Consider the following 24,207-nt stretch of genomic DNA (forward strand, 5'->3'; position numbering starts at 1 on the left):
TAGTGTAGACTTACAATTCAAAAGAATATTTGAGTTGGTTGTTTTTTTAGCAGAATTTAGAATTGCGCACATGCAGGTATTTCATCAACCTACCGGTTGAGGTTTGGTATTTAACACTGAAATAACATTGATTAAATATGTGTGTTATCGCTTAAAGGGCTACAAACAGGATTCACCACTAGAATGCTTTAGCATGATGTAAAATGCTCACGCAAGAATGCTTAATGTTGATGTCCGATGCTGTCCTGCATGTTCAGTGGGGTAAGCTCACATGACCAGAAGCGTTATCAAGTCTATGGTCAAGTGTGTTACTGAGCAAGAATTAAAAAAGAAAAAAGTTTTATGTCTGTTAGTAATAATTTCTACTGTTCTTGATTGGAGTAACATTCTGCTTTTAAAGTAGCGCTGAACTGTGAACCAAGAACATTGTGCTCTTTAATTAGTCCTTTTCCGTATGTTCAACTCCTAATAGTTAAGTAACAGCATTGGATTGTTCGCAAGGATTGTCATAGTGGTTTTGAGTCAGCTCATCAGGTTCAAACACTTTGACTACACTTTATATAGAGTCAGTTTCATACGGAAACCTATGCATTGAACTGCTGATTCAAAGACTATTTGAAAGACATGAGTCACACAAAATAACATATTTTGTATAATAAGGAATTCTACTGTTGAAAGGTAGTTGTAAATGTACTGATTTTAGAAATATTAATGGGTAGAGGAACTAGTTGTAGCAACGCCAGTTCTATTAGTATTACTGCTACCTGTAATTCTGTTTAGAAAAGTGATTGTAGAAGTAGTAAAAGAGACAGGGGCGTACTTGAGAATTGTGCTTCCAGTATATAAATCGTATCTTGTGCTAACTGAACACTTCTAGCCTGTAGTAATTTACTTATCTGGTAACATTACTGGTAGTCTGAAAAATCCTTGCTCTTCTGTGTCTGAGGTCGTCTTGAGTCCGTAGGCATATAAGTGATACAGCACATTTTTTTAAATTTCTAACAAATTTTAGAACATTGGAAAGTTTAGAGTTCTATTGAAGACAGTGGGCTACAAACATGGTTAAATGCCTCTGCTGTCAACTTTTTAATGTCTTTATCTGCAGCCTTTGTCCCTACCTTTCCAGGATATGTGGATCATGCAATAGAAAGAGAGAGGTAGACACTATAGAAAAGGACAGACATAGAGCCTCTCCACTCGCTGTAGAAAAGCTGTTCTGCAAGGCAGAGTTAGAATCAAGATGACTTCAGTCTCCTTTCACAGACAGCTCTTGCTGTGTGTGTGTAATCTTTAGTGTGCCTTAGCTCTGTGTGTGTAGCAGCAACCTTTGGGCACACACAGCATGAGCTGTGAAATGCACTACAGCATCGAAGTTGCAACAGGATGTAAATCCCCTGTGTCTCCAAGGAAGTATTTAAAAAAAATTAAAATTAAAACAAGTTTCCCTCCTAAGGTAGAATATTCTAAAAGCCTCATGTTATGTTCTGTTATAGACACTTATAGAGCGCACGTTCACCAAATGGTTTCATGGCGCTGAGGACGGCGGCGAGAGAGGAGTCGCAGGATCTAGACTATATCACTGTATGCTTGAGTAAACAGCCGTGTCTTAAGCGATTTCCTGAAGTGGGCATGGGAGGACACTGATCTTAACTCCATGGAAAGGGAGTTGCAAAATTGTAGGGCCAAGCTGGCAAATCTGGAGCGGAAATAGGCCCTCACCTTTAGCTCAGGCCTATAACACTGGTATGCACTTTTAATCTGCAGTATTGCCTGTTATGACAGCCTATAAGACTATTTAAAGAAGTGTCATACCAGGGAATTCCTTTCTATTGTTTGTGGGTACAAAGGTGAAAAGCAGTAACCTCGGTATGTAGTATGTCAGCAAACAAATGTATACTTTTGATCATCTCAACAAAAACAAATACTACTGCAGGGGAAAGAGAACATTTTTCTCAACTATCAATGCCCATCGTAAGTTTCGTATAGTGTCATTATGGACATGTATACATAAACCGCTATTGACTGATATATAATTTCAATGGTAAACTATACATATTACTGGCAGAGGCTTTCATTCATCCCTCTTCATCCATGAGTCTGTTATTCTGTCAGTCATATTGTTCTTCAGCACACAGCATAGGAAAATGAGTTTTCAGCCATGAAGTACAGAACTCTTCCCTTTCACAAAAGGGCACATCCACAAACAAAGGAGTTCCCTTAATGACAATGTGTACTTTTTGAGGCCCACGTTTATTTTCATTTAGTCAATTTTCTTTTTAGTATTGATGAGGGCCCGAGAGCCTCCCCAACAATAGAGTGTTGCAAAGACCATGACAAAATAAACCATTATCAAATCCATGAGGCTGATCGGCAACGCCTGACTTATTAACTTTTTGTCATTAGTAACAATATGCCCTTAAGCCTTCGCTGGAGCCCAAAATCAGGAATCTCCAAGATGGTTCAGACCTTTTACATACACCCACTTAAAGAAGTCGCCATGGAGAATCCCAGGGGCTCAGGAGAGGTCAATGGAACTTTTCAACCATTTGGAGAATTAGAGCTTCTCTAATGAGTCATTAAAACATCATGGACATTTAGAATTTGTGTGTTCCGTAAATAAACCCAGTAAACTAGCTAAGGGACCTATTTGAAATAATAACCCATGAAGAGTTCATTACAAAAGAGCAAACAAAAAGGAATGAACTTCTCGTCAAGAGCAGTCCTGGAAACTCAGCCAAATTTCCTAAAGTTGCAAATACCAACTGTTTTTAGAAAAGTAATCTGTGCAGTAGCATTCACCACACGTTAATAAGGATAAATCACCTCAAGAATATCTAAAAGGAATCAACTTTCCATAAAGAAGAGTACCCGGGCTAGGAAAAATCCAGCAGATGTGCGTCTCTAACTGGCTATGAACACTCATTATTATAGTATTCTCACACAAGTAACAACTTCTGGAGGTGACCTCGATTGATGCCCTATCAGAACAGTTTGCAAGGTGGTGTTGTCAGTCATATGATGCTTCGCCTTCCGATTCAGTCTGCACTCTTGTCGACAGGGTTGATAGTTTTCTAGTGCAATTGTTACTTGAGGGAATGTTCCCATGAGAACCCTCTTACCCGCACAGATAAAGACTATTCACTAATGTGAAATTATATATATCAAATTATTTATATGCAACATTTATAAAGTATATGTAACCAATTATTCTTTACAGTTTCAATAAGTCTTATATTCTAGTTTAATTATCTAGCCTTAGGTGAGTAACTAAATACAAAAAATATTAGAGTCAGCACATTTCTAAAGATGACAGCAATGCTAGGCAGTTGCACAAAATGCTTTACTATGATCAAAGGTCAAAAGGAAGGAAATCTGTGGGCCTAGTCACTGCACACGTTCAAAGTTTTGGAAAAACACTCATTTATAAATGAATCATTTCTAATGAAATCTTCCACTTCTACAATGGTTATAATGAGATATATTTTCGGTTTATTTGTTAATATTGTAAGAAAGTACAACCATGCTTTTATGTCAGTCATTTTCTAAAAACAAGCATTTCATTAGCATTTAAACGTTTTGTAAAATGCAATTTTATAAATATATCGTCATATTTCCCACCTCTGTAACCTTTTTGCACAAATATTAGGCTATATTTTTATGAAACCATTTAACTCCCCTTCCCAAATCTCTTTAGGCCCTGGGAACCTTTTTCTGTTTGTTTGTCAAAGGGGAGGAGGGCCGCAATGTCAATAGGTGTTTCCTCTAAGGGCTCTCATTAACCTTGGTTTGATCTGTTCCTGTTGCAGGCACTTGGCCCAGCAACACAAGTGGTGCAGCATTTTTATCGGCACAATAAAATGCTGATAATGCCGGGTTGTAGCAATTTTGTAGATTACTACCGATCCTTGAAGTTTCCATCACAGAAATGTAAGGAACATACATGATTTCAGGCAAAGTTTGGGGTTTGCAGGGCATTATGGGTAAGAAAACCTCATGGGTCCACGCAAGCACATCACCCTGGAATTCACTGGTTGACTATTTTTCAAACTGCCTGTGGTTTGTACCTTTACATGGGTGGCACCACAGAACTACCCCAAATACTCAACCTACCCCTATTGGTTATCTATCAATGTAGAGCTTTAGTTGCATTTTGTGTCATGGGCTCTTGGCCTACCCACACAAGTGGGCTACCATTCTTATCGGGGGAATTGTGGGAGCTTACGGTGGTACAAAATTTGTTGCTCCGAGCAGATTCCAGAAGATCTGCTCACAGAAATGTGAGGAAAATGTGTGCTTTCAGACAAAGTTTGAGATTTGTAGTGCATTGTGGGTAAACCATTGTCGTGGGATCCACACAAAGCACACCACCATGGACTCCGCTGGTTGTCTTGTTTTTAGAGCTCTCTAGGTCCAGTAGGTTTTCCCAGGTGGCATCCCACTGAAGCCCAAAAAGTGCAGCCATTCATCATTGCTAGTGGGACGATACTTGGAGTTAGCCACACTCCCCAGGCACATATTTAAAACAGCACCAAAAAGAATCAAATGACCTCTCGCTTGCCATTGGGATGGGATTTGTTTAGTTCTCAGGGGAGCAGAAAGACTGATGTTAAGATGGGCCAGGGCCAGACCCACCCCATTATCCCTAATATTATATATACACACACACAAAAAAGCAGAGAACCCTGGGTAGTTCTCAAGACCTGGCTGTTCGAGCAGTAGCGGACCCCCCTCCCCCAAGCGCCTTGAGACCCTCTGGGTGAGTAGCGCGCTATACAAATATCTTGATTGATTGAAATTTAGGTGGAAAGCAGCTCCTGTATAGAGCACTCTCAACACCAGTGACACTCTAGATCTGCTCACCCCAAATGTCTGCTTTTCTATCAAAGTCTTCAAGCATAGGATTAGCACAATGCTATCCAGGCCACAATAGAAAGTTTTTTTGCCATTTCTACAGCAAAGTTTTTAAGCATAGGAGTAGCTCGGTGCTGTCCATGCCGAGCTGTGACATGACAAAAGCCAATTATTACTCCAGGCACAGTATTACAGTGCACTGTGCTAATACTATGTTTAAAGACTTTTTGATGCTTAACCGACATTTGATATATATATATATATCACAACCACCGTCTCCTCCTGCAATCGCTCTCACTGCGACCCCGATGTGGAAACAGACACGGGCCAAATTTGACATGCTGGTTAGATTTATTCAGCTGTCGCCATAACGTTTCGGCCCCAAGGCCTTGATCACATGACAGCGTAACCATTTTTTACGTGAGTTTTTAAAGTGCACAGTGCTGTTACATGATTGGTCTACTGCATGCATGGTAATAGAGAAAGGACTTTTATTGTCCCAATTCACCCTTGTATACAATCACAACTTCATTATATTAGTACATTTGTTTACATTTTTTAGTCATATTTAAACTAAAATTCATTTATATATGTACACATATTTGTGATTTTAAAATTCACGGGTTAAATCCCTTTTCAGTTTTGTATCCGATTGAAAACAATTCAAAAATTATGGGCTAAATCCCTTTGTTCAATTGTTACTCCTACAAGATCTTTACAATCATACCATGTTTTGTAGTATCCCCACTATTTCCTAATTGTGAAAATAGTGCAAAATTGTGCTATCAGACTAAAATGAGTAAACTTATTTTGGGATGTGCTGAGCAATATATACAAAATCCACTTATTTTTATCATTATCATTCTCATTGTAGCTTCCAGTGTCTTTCTCCTCCCTTATTGAAACTCTTTTTCATTTACATTTTATACTTCTCACAGTCTTTTCATTATTCATTACTACGTGCTATTATATTTGGCTAAACATTTCTAGGTATTCTCATATCCCTTGTTCTGTATGCAAGCACAACATATTCTCTTTGTTTCGCTTCAACCTAGGTCTTATGTACACTTTATCCTTTTTGTTACCATGATATATTTTCTCCTTAAGGAATAAATGTTTTTTGTCTAATATGTCAATGTGATAACCTTAAAACCATAAATATAATAAGGTCCATTAAAACATGTTTATCTATATACATCAATAAGATCCTATTTTTGAATTTCATATATATACAATATTGTAAACATTGATAGACATTCCTTAACCTGTTATATCTTAAGTGAGGATTATGATTATCTCATCCTAGTGGAGACAAGTGTATAAATCCTCTGTGAGGTTCAATCCTCCTGGTTGTTTGCTGTTGAATTTGAGAATATAGTTAGTTTCCATTTTACGCAATTTGGCTTCTCTGTTTCCTCCCCTTCTACTTGCTGTTATGGCATCCACCACATAATATGTCAATTCTTTGTTGTTACTTTCATGATGTGTCTTAAAGTGGCGGGCTACTGGGTAGGTGTTGTCCTGTGTGGAGATTGCCCTGAGGTGTTGCAGTATTCTTTTATGCACGGGGAGCTTAGTGCTTCCCACATATTTCAGTTTGCAAGGGCACTCAAGTACGTATACAGCGAATTCAGTCTTACAAGTTAAGACTTTAGAGATTGGATGTTCTTGTTCACTAAAGCCATCACTGTATACCCTTTTATTGATGACATGTACACAGGCCTTACAGGTTTTACACCTGAAGAACCCTTGATTGTTTTTGTACCAAGACGTACTATCCAAAATTTCTGGACATGTTATCACCACCCTCTCTCTCATGTTGGGCGCCTTACTGATATATATATATATATCTCCATCTCCAACCCACTGGCTGTCGCCAGTAGGTGGTTGTAGCATTTTTTGGAGCATTTGTTCAGATCAGCACCTTTGTTGAAAGCTGGGGGGTGATTCGTCAAGGGGGGGCCAAGAAAAAAGGCGGTCCCAAAACATGTTTTCTCCATGCAATTTCCGTAGGAAACTTTAGACCAGCCTACAGGTCGAACGGGTTAACAGAATTACCCTAAATTTGGCAGGGAGAAGGGTCTTCATCTAGAAAGCACGCATTTGTTTATTTGGTGTAAATCCGTTCAGTAGTTTTGGAGAAATATCAAAATTTACAGATATCGATGTTTGGGAATTCTGCCATCTGATTGGCTGAGGCGTTACAAGCACAAGCTTGCTGCTTATTGGCTGCGAGCGGTTGCAACTAGGAAGTGTTGGCAGCCATTTTGTGATTCCGTTGAAACGAGGAAGGGGAAAAAAGGGCAAAAAGAGTGGGAAAGAGGAGTATAGGAGCACTGCCACCTCTGTGGGGGAGTGCGAAGCGAAGTAGTCACTCCTACCGGTCTGAAAGTGCGGTGTTGCTCAGAGTGACATGGTGCTGAGATGAGATGCTGCTACACTCAGGTATGAAACCGAGAGCCTAAACCGTGAGCTCATTGCTATAAAAAGTGATGTGCTCTGGTCTTTGTAGCATATGTGTGCAAGAAGTGTTAGTAGGCGTTTATACCATACAGGGAGTGGGAAGCGAACTACTGACCCTTACTGTGCATTTATACCATACCTACTGGTGTGAAGACTCTAGGATCAAACCGAGCTAATTGCTGTAAAGTGATGGGCACTGGGTGCTATAGCATGCTGGCCGCTGTAGTATAACTGTGTAAGCAGTGTTAGTATGCGTTTATACTATACAGGGAGTGGGAAGCAAACTACTCACTCCTACTGGTCTGAAGACTCTGTGATTAAACCGTGAGCCTAAATTGTGAGCTCATTGCTGTAAAGTGATGTGCTCTGGGCGGTGTAGCCTACCTGTGGAAGTAGTGTTAGTTTGCGTTTATACAATACAGGGAGTGGGTAGCGATCTACTCACCCCTACCGGTCTCATGACTCGTATATGAAACCATGAACTCATTGCTGTAAAGTCATGTGCTCTGTGTAGTTTTCCAATGTAAGTCATAGAAGAATGTTAGTATGTAATGCTACTAGAATGTAAGTATGTAATGTTAGAATGTAGGGCTGTCATGAGGGGAACCTTGGGGAGTTTGTACTCTGTGCTGGAGAAGACAGTTGCCTTGCTGTCTGCTGCTGTTGGTGGCTGTTTAAGCTGTCTTGTTTTCCTGCAATAAATCTACTTATCGGATCCACTTCTGTCTGCCTCTTCACTACATAAATTTGGCCACGAGCGGGAGAAGGTAAAAAGAAGGCAGCACTTACCAATATTTCGATCTTGCTTGCGTTCTGCTGAAGACCCGTTTTCTGCGTGAAGCTGTTTTTACTCATCCCAGGGTAATCAGCTCATTGAACTATGTCATCCGATCTCTGGTAGGATTTATATTTTTGATTTTGGCCTTCCTCTGCCTCTTCACTACACTCTGGTCGCTGTACTACATGTATGCAAGTAGTGTTAGTATGTGTTTATACTAATTCTGTAGTTATGTAGTAACCAATGCATCATGGTCCTAGGGAGCGCCACCTCCCAGGTGCAGCTCATACAATGTCCCAGGGTGTGCATCTGTGGGACATTTATGTTTGGTATTACAGGGCGGGTGCATGGCTTCCACCCTGTAATAGCAAATCCTTGTTTGCCTCGTTGAAGTGAGAGGAGGAAAACCTTGTATCGCTTTAATAGAGCGGATCGGGATGATAAAAATGTAGAACAAAAAAATGAAGCAGGGCCTCACCCATTCATTTAAATGAGCACCCTGGTGGGTAATGTTCCGGGGCCAATCCTATTATTATATTGCGGGGTCTCTGAAGCACTGGGGACCTTAATCTCACATGTAAATTAGGCGCGGGAGGGCACAGAGATGTTTCGCAGCCTAGGGGATCGACACGTCCCTGGGTATTGTTTACTAATTGTTCGGGGGCTTCGAGGCCAACTCAAGTCCGGGGATCGCCACCCTCCAGGGCTTTACTCAAATATGCAGGGTGGGCCTTGCCAGTCCCTGAAGCCTCGGTGGCCCTAGGCAGTGTCTTATAGGTTCTGTAATCACACGGTGTTATAAAGTGATACACTCATAGTACCCTTGCAGGCTTCATTTATGTAATAGCATTAAATGTAATGGAGTAATCCTGTAACCCTCAGAACCTGGGCGGGTAATTAAACAAACAATAATGGTTCTGTCGGAAAGAGCATTTCAATTAACCATAGTACTTAATTCCCAAACAAACTCATATATCCAATAACTGATATATACCGTTTAGATTAATAAATCAACACTGACCCGAAATAGGGAGAAAGTAAATCTTTAGTAATCAACTTTCTTCTAAGCATTAATTCTGCAATGTTTTAGGTATGCTGTCCAAAATATACAAATACAAAGAATACAAATAGGGCATAAATAGTGATATTGTGACTGAGTGATAAAGGTGAAACAACACATATATAAAGAAGACCTTTGTTCAGAAATCCACTGTGAACCACAATAGTCTCAAGAGATTAAATTTGTGTCTTTTGTTCTTTGAGACTTTGTACAGTTGGATGTGTGTCAAAGGTACGTCGACTTTTCGACCCTAGTGTTGATGCGCTGATTTATGAGCAGCTGAAGCGGGTCTTCATCAGGACTGGGAGGATAGGACAGCCTTTTTGTTAGGTATGGGATTCATCTGTTCCTTTTATGATGATGGTGCTTTGTCAGCCGACACGCACATGTAGTGCTGAAGATGCACTGCTTCTTATATAGTAGGTTGTTCTACACCAGCCGGTGGGGAGATTTCACGGGTCTGGGTGGCCGTGGCAATTGCTCAGGCGAGGAAGGAGGACGTCTGTCAGCGTCGGGTCCTGGCTGTGAATGACAGCCAGGACCCGACGCTGACAGACGTCGTCCTTCCTCGCCTGAGCAATTGCCAGAGCGTCGGCTTACTGCACCCAGCCCTCACTGTTTACCTCCCATCACCCGTGTGTCTTCGACGCTGGGGTCCACAATAAAAGAGTGGGGTCCAGCAAGTCCTTAAAATGAAACAGATATGAATGAGGCCAGAGATTACATTATTATATATGGCAGCATTGCTTGCCTGAACCTGTGCACCCTGGCTGCTGCACCCAAGCCCCTTCTCCCGCACTGTGCTCAATTGCAGCTCCTGCGCACCGAGGCTTCACTGCTCACCTGCCACCACCAGTGTGTCCAACGATGTGCCGGTGCGAGCTCCGACTCCGATGTGCCTCTCTCTGGGTGGCACAGCAGTTCTCCGGTCAGGGACGCGGTCTTGATACCACGATGGAAGTTGTCAGAATGCCCAGGGCATCGTCGCTGGGTGAGCACCCACTCCGCCCATTTTAACAGAAGCAACTCAGTGTCTGAAAAGGAAGAAGTAATATAATACTGGAAACGTCTTGAGGTAAATGAAGGTTTATTTCAAGCTTAATAGAGAACACCAGTTGAGTGCATCCTTCCTTCTTGAAGTATGATCTACCAACTGTTAGTGGTAATCGTGGTTCAAAGAGGAGTTGGAGTGCACGAGAATACACAAGGTTAAATAATAATATGTTATGCCAACGTTTACATACAAAGGAACAGAGCGCATGCTAGAAGCATAATGTGCATGTGTAATGCAGTATTGCAAGCCTGTGTGCATGTACACTTAGTAAGTAGCTCACTACAGTGTTCCAAAAGCCAATGCCACGTGTCTGTAGGGCAGCGGTGCCCGTTGGCTCAGGCCTACAGTACGGTCCAGCAGGTCCTTAAAATGAGACAGATGTGACTGAATGAAGTCAGAGACCACATCATTACGCACAGCAACATCGCTTGTTCGCACCTGGGCACCCAGGCTGATGCACCCCACTCCTCCTGCAGCACCGCGCTCAATTGCAGCCCCTGTGCACCCAGGCCGCACTGCTCACCTGCTGTCGTTGTTGTGTGTCCAAACACGACGGGCAGCAGTGTTCACAATTCATATGCAGTGTTGATTGCCAGGATAGTGTACACCTCATGGATCCCTTTTTTTTATATGCAAGGTGGATGCCGCAATATCACCTGAGGCAGTGTGGAAGAACTGGGACATGTGGCGTCGTCGTAATCCTATTTATACGTACGCAAAGTGGGTTGAGCATACGTACGCCAGGCCAGCGTTGGGTTGTGAAAAATTATTCCGGGGACCTGTGCGTTGTTCAGTTCCTGCCTGGCCATGAATTGTACTTATGTGTGTTTCAGTTGCAGTTTTGACGTCGCAGAATGCATGTACGGGAGGGCGGCAACTATCGCTAATGAGATGCTTCCCAACATCACCTGTCATTGTCAAGCTTGTGGATATGCGCAGACACGCATGTCAATGGTGTGCGGTATTATTGAAAGTGTTGCTATCGCGAAGCGCACACGTGCAGGGAGGATCAACAGTGAGGCTACGTCATACTTGGTGATAACGCTCATTATAGTCAAGCAATGCATGTCAAATGTGAATCTTAAAGTCTCACATATGACACTACTATACTGGTAAAGCCTGACAACATAGCATACTGCAACACAAATCTACACATTACTCTTTACTGTTTGTCACATGTGATCTAGGATGTGCACTCTGCCCATAGCTGATGATACCCCTTTGAGCTACCAATACCCAGGCCGAAAGGCAGCATAATAATGTGCACACACACATACACCAGGGGACATCGTGTAACACACATATGTTTTTTGATGTAATGTTTTAGATGCATTGCCATCACACGTGGAAGGCTAATGTACAGACCATGAATATTGATCAAGATGATCGTTGCATGTTGTGTGTACTATAAGATATGTGTGCACAGCAAAAAACTTTTTTAAAAAGCTCTCTAAGCAGAAGGGGTGTGTCTCATCAAACGCTGTAGAGAGTGACTAAAATGGGTGGGGTCCTCCAACTGTTATAATGGGAAATGTTATGAACTAATCAAATGCTTTTTTTTAAGGTCACATGGCAATCTCGCATCAAGCTCGCAAGTAGGCCGCACGAGACGCGATTTAGAGAAAATATATTTATCATAATATAAGTTCATTACAGTTAGAAATATATAAATGTTTAAAATGTTTTAGATTACCCGGTTGCTCTCATATACACTTTAAACTTATTTAGATATAGTTTTGAGACATAAAGAAAATGAGGGATTGGCATACCCGGCGTGACACCATACGTCTATGACGTAACACAGGGCCTGGAAGCGTTCACTCGTCGTATACGCAATGCGCAGCGGGTGCAACCCCATACGTACATGATGTAACGCGCGGCTTGGTACTGCGTACCCACCGCATACCAAAGTAGCAGCTGGCACGACCTCATACGTATGTTGTTACACGGGATGCAGTTCCACAAACCCATTGGATATGAAACGCACATAATTTACGAGTTTAGCAATATGGCGCATAGGATTCACGTGCTGATGGAGCTTGGTAGACTACCAAACTCTAGTTTTCTCCCCCCCCCCAAAAAATGATATACATATTTTTGGGGGAAGATATAAAACATTACATAATTTTTAAAACATTACATAATTTTTAAAGTAAAAAAAAAGGATCATAGAGTTCCAAAATATTAGAATTTTTTGGGGAAAAAATATAGGTTTTATAAATATTAAAATATGAAATTAACATTTAAAAAACCTTTGAAATTCACTGAAAAAAACATAGGTTTTACAGACTTTCTAGTTAGGAATTATTATTTAAAAAACCTTTGAAATTCACTAAAAAAAAATAGGTTTCAGGGATGTTATAGTTAGTTGGACATTTAACTCATATAAAACCAGAGAAATCTGCCTGTTATAGTTAGTTGCGCTAACTATAACTCACGCGTCCGCAATACACTGCTGATGATGTCACATATTACATCACTCATGACATGGTCAGTTACTTCACTGATGACATCAAATGACATCACTGATGACATCATCCACGTTATAATCTGATGCACATACTGATGCCTTCATATAAACTTTGATACACCCACTCTAAAATACAGACTACTATTTTTGAAACCATACACATAACAATGCCAGATACTACATACCACCAACTATTTCTTAGGTCTATACACAAATCCAGTCACTTATACATGCAGTTACTCATCAATACAGTACTATAATATGCACTCATACACCTATACATAGTAACACTCCACCACTCACCCATAGAGTTACTCACACACCTAGTCAGTCATGCAAAGAATGAATCACATACCCATTTACTCATGTATACAGTTACACACACCAACTCAGTTATTTATACACACACCACATCACTTATTTATGCAGATACTAACAAATACTTACTGTCTTATACTATCACTGATACAAGTAGACTCTCATTTATACACCCACTCTTCAAATAACTTACTCTCACGGATAGTCATTTATACACTCCAACACTCACATATACTGCCTTAAAACATATGTATATACTCAAACATATACCACTGACACATTCATTCACTCACCAACACACCCATACACACATTAACTCACCCATACAGCCCTTCCCAGATTCACTTTTGAATCCATACAACTGGTGAATCACCCACTCAGACATCTATGCACAGAGTCACAACCCCCCACCCACCCACCCACAGAGACACTCAGGCACCCATACAGATTCTCAGACAACAAATCAATAACCCATTTAGACACTCATGTAGCTACTTACCAACCCATGCAGCCGCTTACACACCAACTGAGAGACTAATACAGACCTTCACACGGTTTAGTCACTAACCCTTGCATTCAGTAAAACGTGTTCAATTACTCACTTATACAGTCAGTCAAGCACCTACTAAATACATTCAGGCACTTGTAAATCCACTCATTCTTCAATACACCTTGGCAAGACTGGGTAAAATTGTGGTCCGTGAGAATGCCTTGAAAATGTTCAGTAAGGGGTCTTTAGAATCATTCCAATGTATGTTGAAGTCCCCTAGGAAAATATATTTGGTGTGCTGCTCTGAGTTAGCGGAGATAGTCTCCATTATTTGCTCACGATGAAAGGTAAGTTATTTCCCGGGGTGGTAAATCACGTGAACTTTGCAAACCTTTCTTATCATTGTTCCATATTTCGATACCTAGGTATTCACAGGTCATTGACATAGTTTGTGCATGTTTCAGGGTGAACATGGAGTGGTTGATGCATGCTTAGCCCCCCTACCAGTTCTGTCAAGTTTGATGATGTCATAGTTGGGCGGGAATGTCCAACATAGATGATGAGATCTATTTAACCAGGTTTCGATTAGTATTATGAGGTCAGGGTCTTGTCTGAGAATGAGATCCACGAGTCAGCTGGGTGCTTAACCACGATCTGCAATTAAGAAGCATAGATATGGGGGTGTGGCTTGGAGGCGAGGCGGAATGGCTGCTTGATCCCGCAGCTCCGCCGACCGAGCACATAAATCCGAAATTTATACATTAATCTGGTGTGCTACCCCGGACCTTTCCCCCTCAACAGTACTAAACGTTACGGGGAGGTTTTCCGGTGGTGAGAAATCAGCGCGGACAGAGAGCCTGCTTGCTCTTGAAGCGGACTGCCGCCGGGCGGAGCAGCGGCCTGGTGGCGCGACGGAAGCCGGGACCCTGCGTGACTCCGGGCCCAGACGAGAGCGGCGAGGCGCAGAGGGACTCGGGCGCCGGATGCAAGGGGTCAGAGCGTGAGCTCCGAAATCGAGTGCCAGGCTGTGCGAGACATCGAGGTGAGAGGCTGTGCGCTCTACAGTACCGGAGGGAGGGTACAGAGCGGGACTGTCCCGAAGCGGAGGACCAAAGTGAGGACGAGCGCACGGGAGGCAGCTCTGACGGTCCGCTCTGCAACCGGCCCGGTGAGAACTATTGCGGGGACGGCTGGAGGCGAGATTAAAACCTGACGGCCCCAAAGAGGTAGCGCCTGTGTTGCTGTCACGGAGCAGGGCTCGGCATAGTGGCAGGGCGGGCGGCCATTCTCAGCGCCAGTGTAAATTGCACAAGACCTGCACCTTGGGAATATACTTACTAGCCCACCGCCCCCTGGGGTTACAGTGTGCCCGTGAGAGTGGGAAAAGGACAGTGGCATAGCCTCGGCCCTGGCCACCGCGAACAGTGGCGCGGGGCGTTGTGTTGAGGCGCAGGACGCCATTTTGTGCTATCTGAGCCCTAGCGAGATGTCCCAAAATCAAGGCCTGTAGGCGAGAGAGAACGCCGGGGGCTGAATCGACCCTACATCACTGAAACAAGGGCCATTCCCACTGTGTAACCCTGCAGAGACGTTGAATAAGGGACGGATAGGCGCAGAATCTCTGGCAGCTGTTCCCCCGGACGGCGAGGGGCGACTTGGTAATCCGCTAGTGCCCTTGCGAGTGACCTGAGGTGAATTTTACGCTCCCTCTATCGCGGCTGGCAGCTACAATGGGAAAACCTGACACGAGGCAGCCGAAGATCACAATCGACAAGACTAAACAGAGGACGGCCGGCAAGGAACAGTCGGAAGAGGAGGACACGAAAAACGATCAAGGGGGCTCGCAAGCGTCCGAAATAAAATCCATGTTTCAAGAACTGAAAACGAGTCTCCAAGGGATAGATCACAAGATGGACGACTTGGCAGCTCGCATGGACAGTCTGACCAGGCGGATGGACAAGCAGGACGGTAGAGTGGATGTGCTGGAAACGCGTGTGACTGAGACGGAGGAGGGTCACACTGCCATGGAAAAGAAACTACGAGGCATGGACAAGATCCTGACACTGATCCAACAGAAGAACGAAGATTTGGAGGCCCGCTCAAGACGCAACAACGTCTGCATCACGGGCGTGGCGAAATCGACCAATATAGCAAAAATGGAAGTATACGTAGAGACCATGATGTCGGAACTCTTCGGGACGGGCCTCTCACAAATGTTCCTGGTTGAAAGGGCGCACAGGACATTGGGCCCCCAGCCCAAGCCTGGCGCACTGCCGAGAGCAATAATAGCGCGAATATTGAACTATAGAGACCGTGACACTATTCTACGCATGGCAAGGGATGTGACAGATCTTCAGTATCAGGGCAATCACATATAGATCTTCCCGGACTTCACCATGCAGGTACAGGCAGCAAGGAGAGAATTTGTACCGGCCAAGAAAATATTCCAGCAAATTGGGACCAAATATTCACTAATCTACCCTGCCAAGCTGAGGGTGCAAGGTCCGGGCAAACCTTCCTTTTTTGTGGACGCTAAGGAAGCGTTGAAATACGCGAAGCAACTGTCACGAGACCAGAAAAATCAGACACCACCCGAAGAATCGGAAGCGCAAGCCGGTCTAAGTGACATTGAGTGACAAAGATGCGGACGGTGAAATATCGGCGGTGCCAACGACGATGTGGAAACAGGAGGAGCTAACTGTCGGACTGAGACACTGCTAATCTTCCCTGTACAGATAAGTGGACTTATGTAGTTACATATGGTGAGCGGGGGGAGGTCCTCACGGGATCACTGCCAGGCTGGCGCACGGTCGCCCTGGCAAAAGTACAGGGTTAGTTAGCGTAAGACCCGCGTTCCCCGAGGGATGATTCCCACTGCACTAGTTCTATTGAGATACCCTACAGGCAACTTGATGTCTGGGAGGGAGGGGGGGGTGGAGCTGCACGACCTGATTGGGGGGTTGGAGCGGGAGGGAGTTGGGGGGGTTTGGGTTTGAATTGCATTGTTGATTTTTGGAGGTTTAGTCATGTTCAGTTCGCATTGTTCACCAATGAAAACGCTAAATTGATATTGTCGCTGAAGTTACATGAGAGTCATTGACCCCGACACGACATACATGTGGATGGAATGGATGTGGTCGACTTTTCGATTGACTGTGGAGTGGGGGCCGTTGGGTCCTGGGTGGGCTGCGCTGGGTGCGCCATTGATCAGATTGTACACGCTATTCCTGTTACCTATATGGCAGCTGAAGGGAGCTTAATGTCAAATGCATCCACGACTCCTGATACGTGCAACGATACGGCATCGATCACATGCATGTCTTGGAATGTGAGGGGGATGAATGATAGAAGGAAGGCGAGATTGGTCCATGCCTATCTAGCTAGGAAAAATGTGGATATCTGCATGCTCCAGGAAACTCATTTACGCACAACGGATGCCCCACAACTCAAGCACGCTAGATGGGGGGAGGTGGTGCATGCCCCATATTCGAATTATGCACGGGGGCTGGCAATTCTGATCCGAAGAGGCCTGCACTGGGTAACACATCAGGTGATGAGGGACGGGGACGGAAGATACACGTTCATCCTGGGGGTGTTGTGTGGCGTCCGGGTACTGCTTGTGAATGTCTATGGCCCTAATGATGACAACCCTGCCTTTTACGAGCAGCTATGGGATAAATTGCGTCCCTTCACCAATGCAGCGATATTGTGGTCAGGTGATTTCAACGTAGTGCTGTCTGACGCTATGGATCGACAGGGCAATGCCCGTGAGCACCACCCGAAGGCGGCCGAGGCACTGGGAAACATTATCTTGGACGCTTCCCTAGTGGACTCCTGGAGGTTATTGCACCCATTCACGCGGGCAGGCACTTGTATCACGGCCCATAGGGCCGCGTGGTCGAGACTCGACTATTGGCTGCTATCCAGGGACTTGCATGCTTCGGTTTTGTCGGCGGTGCATATGCCGAGATCACTGTCAGACCACGCCCCGGTGGTAGTGACCTTGGCTACCCCAGCACAGTACGCCCAGCCATTTAGTTGGCGGTTTCCCTCGCAGGCCTTACTGGACCAGGTGTTTAGGGAGGAGCTGAGAGGTAAGCTAGAAGAGTATTTTGAGCTCAATGAAGGGTCTGTGGACTCGCCCGGTACACTCTGTGAGGCCTGCAAAGTGGTGGTTAGGGGGCAGTGTATGGCGCTTAAGACCGGCGTACTGCGATCCATAAGAATTACACTGACCGCGCTAGAGAGGGAACTGGCGACTCTGGAGGCGGAACTTACTGACTCGCCTACGACTGCGACCCAGGCGGCCTTCAGGGCGAAGCTCACCCAATATCAAGAAGAGGCTGAGAGGGAAGTGAAATTCTTACACAAACACGCTCAGGCTAGAAGATACGGGGAGGGGGACCGCCCAGGTAGGACACTTGCCGCAATGCTTCAGAAACCGAGAGGTGCTGAATACATTTTGGAACTGACCACCGAAACTGGCGTAATAGCACGGACGCCGGGAGAACTCCTGAAAACTATGGAGGATTACTATGAGAAACTGTACACCTCCAGGGTACAGCCCGAGGACGAGGTGATTATGGACTACCTAGACACAGTGGCATTAGCATGGTTCAACAATGGGGCACGTGAATACATGGATTTGCCGATCACACCTGAAGACATCCGAAAAACCATAGCTAGCATGCCCTCGGGCAAAGCTCCTGGCCCAGATGGCCTCACGGCCTCTTTCTATAAACATATATGCGGACATCCTAGTCCCTAGGTTGCACAGGATGTATATGGAAGCGATTGAGGTTGGAAGCCTCCCCCCGTCGCTTCGTGAAGCCATGATAATTACGCTCCTGAAACCGGGCAAAGACCCCGCATGCCCTTAATCGTATAGGCCACTGTCCCTCATAAACTTGGATGCCAAGATTTATGCTAAATTGCTAGCGGAGAGAATGATACCACAAATAGCACTATCGGATCAATCGGGATTCGTGACGGGTAGATCCACATCACATAACCTGCGCACACTGTTTGGACTGCTGCATTACCTGGATCCGAAGGTCCAGGCCGCAGCGGCTTTGTTGGATGCCACTAAGGCATTTGACTCTCTTGAGTGGAAGTTTTTGCGAGCGCTGTTCACTAGAATGGGGTTTAGCAACCTACTTATCCAGAAAATTTTCGTTCTTTATAATGGTCCGACGGCAAGAGTAAAGATAAACGGACAAGTCTCGCAGCCTATAAGGATCTCCAGAGGGACCAGGCAGGGCTGCCCATTATCACCGCTGCTCTTTGCCATTGCCACAGAGCCGCTGGCGGCAAGATTGAGACAACATAACACCCAGAGAAGCATAGGTTTCACCTCTAGGGGATTATTGGTATCCCTTTACGCGGATGACATCACAATCTTTATGCAAAACCCGGCGGATAATTTTGACCCCCTCATGAGGGAAATAGTGCGATACAGCGGCTTGACAGGCATAGATGTCAACTGGTCCAAATCCACACTGTTGCCGCTCACGGACGACACAGTACGCTGTCGTACCGAATTCCCCATCACATGGGTTGCAGGGGAAGTGAAATATCTAGGGATCCACATAAGTCACACTATACAAGATCTGTGGCTCTTAAACTATGGCGCAGCGGTGGATTGGCTAGAGACCAAAGTGAAAAAGTGGATCAACCTGCCGCTGTCGCTGACGGGACGTGTAGCCATCACCAAGATGGTCATACTACCCAAATTTTTATATCTCTTTGTGAACATACCACTGCCGCTTACAATGACTTTTTTCAAGCGCATACGCTCCGCCTTACTCGATCTCGTGTGGGCAGGCAAACAGCCTCGAGTGCAGTGGAAAGTCCTGACGCTTCCTTTTCGCCAGGGTGGTCTGGCGGCCCCAGACTTCGAGCTTTATGCTTTTTGCGCTCAGGCCCAATACCTGCACTTCTGGCACCACCCGATCCCGTATCAGCCTCACGTGGCGATTGAACAGGATGTCTCAGCGCCTACCCCCTTGACCACGACGCTATACCATAAATATAAAAGGTCGCCGGACGATGTCAATACGGTGGAAACGGTACGATGGGCCTGGCAGAACATCGCAAAGCGTGCAAACATTGCTGAACTGTACGCCCCGTCCATGCCGCTGTGCGGCAACCCGTTATTGGGTCCTCTACGTGATGCGGCGGTCTCTGAAAGGGCGCGAAAGTGCGGCCTCTTGGTGGCCGGTGACCTATACCCCGATGACACATTTGTGGAACTGGGGGATATCTGCGAATCAGAGGTCCCTACGGCTTCCGAATTACTGCTCTACTACCAAATACGTGCGGCATGCAAGGCCAGGTACCCGATGTTCCCAGCGGTGCCGCCGTCGCTTGCAGCACTAGAGAACGTACTGTCGAACAGCTCTCCGAAAAAACTGATCACCCGGATCTATAAAATCACACAAGACACGGCACCGTGGATACAACCTCCTTCGAAATTTCAGTGGGAGGCAGAGGCGGGAATGAGCATCACCGACAAGCAATGGACGTACTGCTGCACTCAATTAGAAAACTTATCGCCAAATTATAGATTGCGCCTAATTCACTTCAATTTTCTACATAGGACGTACCGCACACCTGCGCAACTCTTTAAAATAGGGCTACTGTCTGAGTCCCGGTGCTGGAGATGCAATGCAGAAGATGCATATTTCTTTCACCTCACGTGGAGCTGCATGCCAGTGCAGCGATACTGGGTTGATGTATTTTCAAAACTGGGACAGATAATAGGAGTAACGACACTTCCTACTCCACTGATGGCCCTACTGGGCTTCGTGGCAGACGTTCCCAAAGCCTCGAGGAAATTGGTGGCCCTGCTACTCCTCTTGGCAAAGAGACAAATTGCGCTACATTGGAAGCGGACGCATGCTCCGAAGGCGGAACACTGGATTCAATCGGCGCTTTACTGTCGGGATCAACTGACCACATATGGAGAGCTGCTACCACAGAGATCTAGGCCTGCTGACATCTGGCAACCCCTGACGACCTGGCTGTCTGGAGGAGGGGCGGATGAATAGAGGCAGACATGGTGCGAAGAGAGACTGGTGTTGGATGATTGACGTTGTGGGGGATTTGAAGAGCCAATGGGCTGGATCGCGGGAGCTCAGAATGGACGTAGTGACGACTGTACGCGGTTGGCCCCGTGGAAGTGAGCCTGGGAAAAGTCGACATCACGCCTGGCATTGAATGGTTTGTCTCCTGGATGGATCCCCTTCCTCCCCGTGCTGCCCCCCCTCCCCTGCGATCCCTCCCTCCCTACGCATTCCTCCACATCTCCCATGCCACATTAGACGCCAACTGTTGCCGAGTGGCAACGATGCTGATGACAATGTACTCTCAACAGTGACAACTTGTGCATGATAACACTGAAAGCGTTACTGGTTTAGTTATATAGGGTTCTTACACATTCATACTGCATATTTTGTACATCTGTGTGCGTTGAGTGTCCACACAATGTGGGCCATTTGGAATTACGGATGCTGCCTGCCTCCGGGTTGTTGGCTAAATAGCAGTGTACTGGCTTAAATCGCTGAATAAAAGTTTATAACCCAAAAAAAAAAAAAAAGAAGCATAGATATGAGATGAAATGTAGTTTCTGAAACTTCAAGGTGTGTTATGGGGACTTTTAATAGGTTGTGTTCATTCAGTGTTCTATGGTTGAGCTAGGTTCTCTAAGAAGGATGGGTGGGATAGTTTGGATAATGATTGGTGCGGGAAACAAAACCTCATTAGTAAGATTGTAGGAGGGATTGGATGACACCATCAGATGGGTGGTCTGTAACTGTGGGGAATAGCGATGTGATTGATAGAGAGTTGGGTTTTCCTGTTTAAGTTAGGAGAGTTTGAGATGCCTGAAGTTCCATCCCAAGAATAGTTTGGCCATCCGATTTGGGATGAGTTATGTTGTTTGGAGTGTGGCCTTTGATCACCCAAGGGGTCAAGTTGAGATTCAAGATCTTCTCCTGCTTCAAGGTGTAATGGACAAGGTTCTGCAGATTTCTTTTGACTAGCTGAAGACCTTGACTAATATCATCAAGTATATTCTCCTAGGAAGGGAGGTGGTTGGTGACTATGGCAGTTGCGTGTGAGATATGGACGATGGTTAAGAGATCACCATCCAGGGTGGGGGGCATTAGTAAGTAGCTCCACCGTAACATGGGAGGTGAGGAGGGTGACATAATAGGATTTTGAAAGTTAGAAGTAGGTCCACTTGAGGAGGTGATGGGAAGAGGGGTGGGCAGAGCATCTTCGCCTTTGGGAACATGGTGTCCGTTGGACACAAAAGCCAAATTGAAATCCCGCATGAATGAGTGGGACACCCCTTGCAGATGAGGTGGGTGAGGGTGTAATATTGATCGAGGGAGGAAACAAAGTATTTGTAAATATCTCCTGGCTAGGGCTGTTGTCTATTCTTTCATTACGGGTGTTATTTCTTCAATGATGAGGATTGGGACGGGCAGATCTGAAAGTTGGGATAAAAGGGTAGAGACTTCCCAAGGCTTGGGTGATCAGCAGCCATCTGCAATGGTTCCTGATGGAATTGTGAGGATGTTCGTGGTTACTTTGTTTGTAATTCTGTCGATGATAAGTAGGGGAGATGTGGACTATTGGAGGAAAAAGGGATCTCACTCGAGATCTAATTTTTGATCCTCATGAATAATTATCAGACATCTCTAGAGAACTGTCAGAAGATTGAATGAGAACGGGGGATGGTCACTTCAGCCATGAAGATCGGTGAGGATGATGTGGATAGGATATTCGTAGGCCACAAGGTGTTTTCCTAGATTTGTTAATCTTGAGCATTGCATCAATGGCTTTTCTCAGTGGTTCTCTTTTGTAGGAGAAGAAAATTAAATCAGTAACCATTGCACCTTTATTGACACAAAAGCAAATATCAGATATGAGCATTTCAGGATACCTTTTCAGAAGTTTATATTTGAGGTTTTTGCTGCATTTTTAAGAGAGGTTAGGTGGGTATTTAATTTTACGTGCATCACGGTACACCTGTGATACCAAACTATCACTGGGAATTAATTCCATTGCAGTGACTGTTACAGTAGTTAAAGAGTAACAAAATGAACTCTTGAGCAGCACATCAGGCAAACATTCAGTGACCGGGGCAAGTGAGCAATCTCATCTAAAGGAGTGTAGTCAGAGGGGGTAAAGTGGCAACTGATGGAGTGTAAACAGAGGAGGTGAAGTGAATGAAGAGCAAGTAACTCTAACCCTGAATTCTTCAAATGAGGTAGGAAGAAGGTAAGCCATGGGAAAAATACCTAGATTGAGCAGGATCATGAGTAGGGGAGATAAGATGTACTAATATAATGTTTCCAATCTGAGTAACAGTTGCATTTCCAGTGTAGTCTAAAGTTATTTTGGACAGAGGAGCTAAGCATTCAAAGGCAGCATTAGTAGGTGTTATGTGGTTTAGAACTAAATCTATATACCGCAATAAAGGCAAGAGAAGAGTAGACAGGGTAACAATTTCAAACAAAAGTGTGGACACTGGATCAACATGGTAATTAAAATGAGGGATAGGGCAAGCACTATCTAATAATGATTGCAGAAACTAAAAGGACTAAGCAGAACAGAAACATTCACACTTGTGCAACCCCAATACCATTAAAATATGGTTGCACTTTTTAGGCTGTATTGTAGATACCATGGTGAAGAACTAGTAGTCTTTCTTTGGTGTCAGTGAGCTTGTGTAAGAGCAAGTCCTAATTACAGAGCAAAGGCAGGAATTGATGATTCGATACTTTCATTTTACATGTGAGGCTATGTATATTTCAGCTGGGATCAGGCTGCCATTTTATGGAGAATCTGGCATGGGTGGGACCCCAAAATGGAGGGTGCCCCACAGCACTGAGGATCCCCTCCCGAGACCCAACAGAGCAATAGGTGAACACAGAAGGAGTGGCTGACCCCGCGTGACAGGAAGCCAAGGCTGTATGGCACACTCTGCAAGTACAAAAGTGAGCATTCAAATGGTTTGGCCATTCAGCGAGCTACAATGAGGCATTCGAAGTGCTCCCACAAGTTCTTCAGGAGATTCTGCGTCTTGGAGCCTGATTCCTGCTTCAAAGAGAATCGGATTGAGCCAACAGCAAGCTCCCAGTGCTGTAAAAGCTGCTGTGGCCATAGTAGGCAACAGTGCTGGAACAATTTCCAGACTGGTGGTGGTATTGCCATCAATGTTACCATGTCAGTGAACTCATAAAGATTCTGAAAAATCTAAGCAGCACACAAAGAGCAAGTGTTGCAAATAAGACATGCCCATTCAGCAGAAGAGTAGTAAGTGTGTAATATGTAACTGGTGTTGCATTTAGGAGCACACTGTCACAAGTATATTGCTAAAGCATTGTGTGGTAGCTACTGTCATTTACAGACAGCATTTAAATGACCACTATAATTGCACAGACGTACAATTTTACAGATAAAACTACATAGCGCACAAATGATAATGTGTGTAAATTGTGTTTCATCAAATATGTGTGAATCACCAAGTAAAATGCATTGATTTCTTTTGACCCTATTAAAATATTTGTTTCCGGCACACTGTAGAATTAGAAAAAAATGCTTCATTTGTACTTTCCTGTTTATTTTTAAATTTTTGTACAGTTCATTTAGAGGTATTTACATTTTGTTGTGTGTTAGAAGAATACAAAACCCTACTTCCTTTCCTTTCACA

General features: G+C 44.6%; 1 protein-coding gene across 12 annotated transcripts in view; it reads left to right on the forward strand.

Annotated features, from left to right (window-relative positions):
• Window positions 1-24,207, forward strand: part of PPFIBP2 (PPFIB scaffold protein 2) — a 1,415,596-nt gene that overhangs the window by 1,252,145 nt on the left and 139,244 nt on the right. The window lies entirely within an intron of this gene.

The sequence above is a fragment of the Lissotriton helveticus genome, chromosome 3_1 (genome assembly GCF_964261635.1).
Source record: "Lissotriton helveticus chromosome 3_1, aLisHel1.1, whole genome shotgun sequence".
NCBI lineage: Eukaryota > Metazoa > Chordata > Amphibia > Caudata > Salamandridae > Lissotriton > Lissotriton helveticus.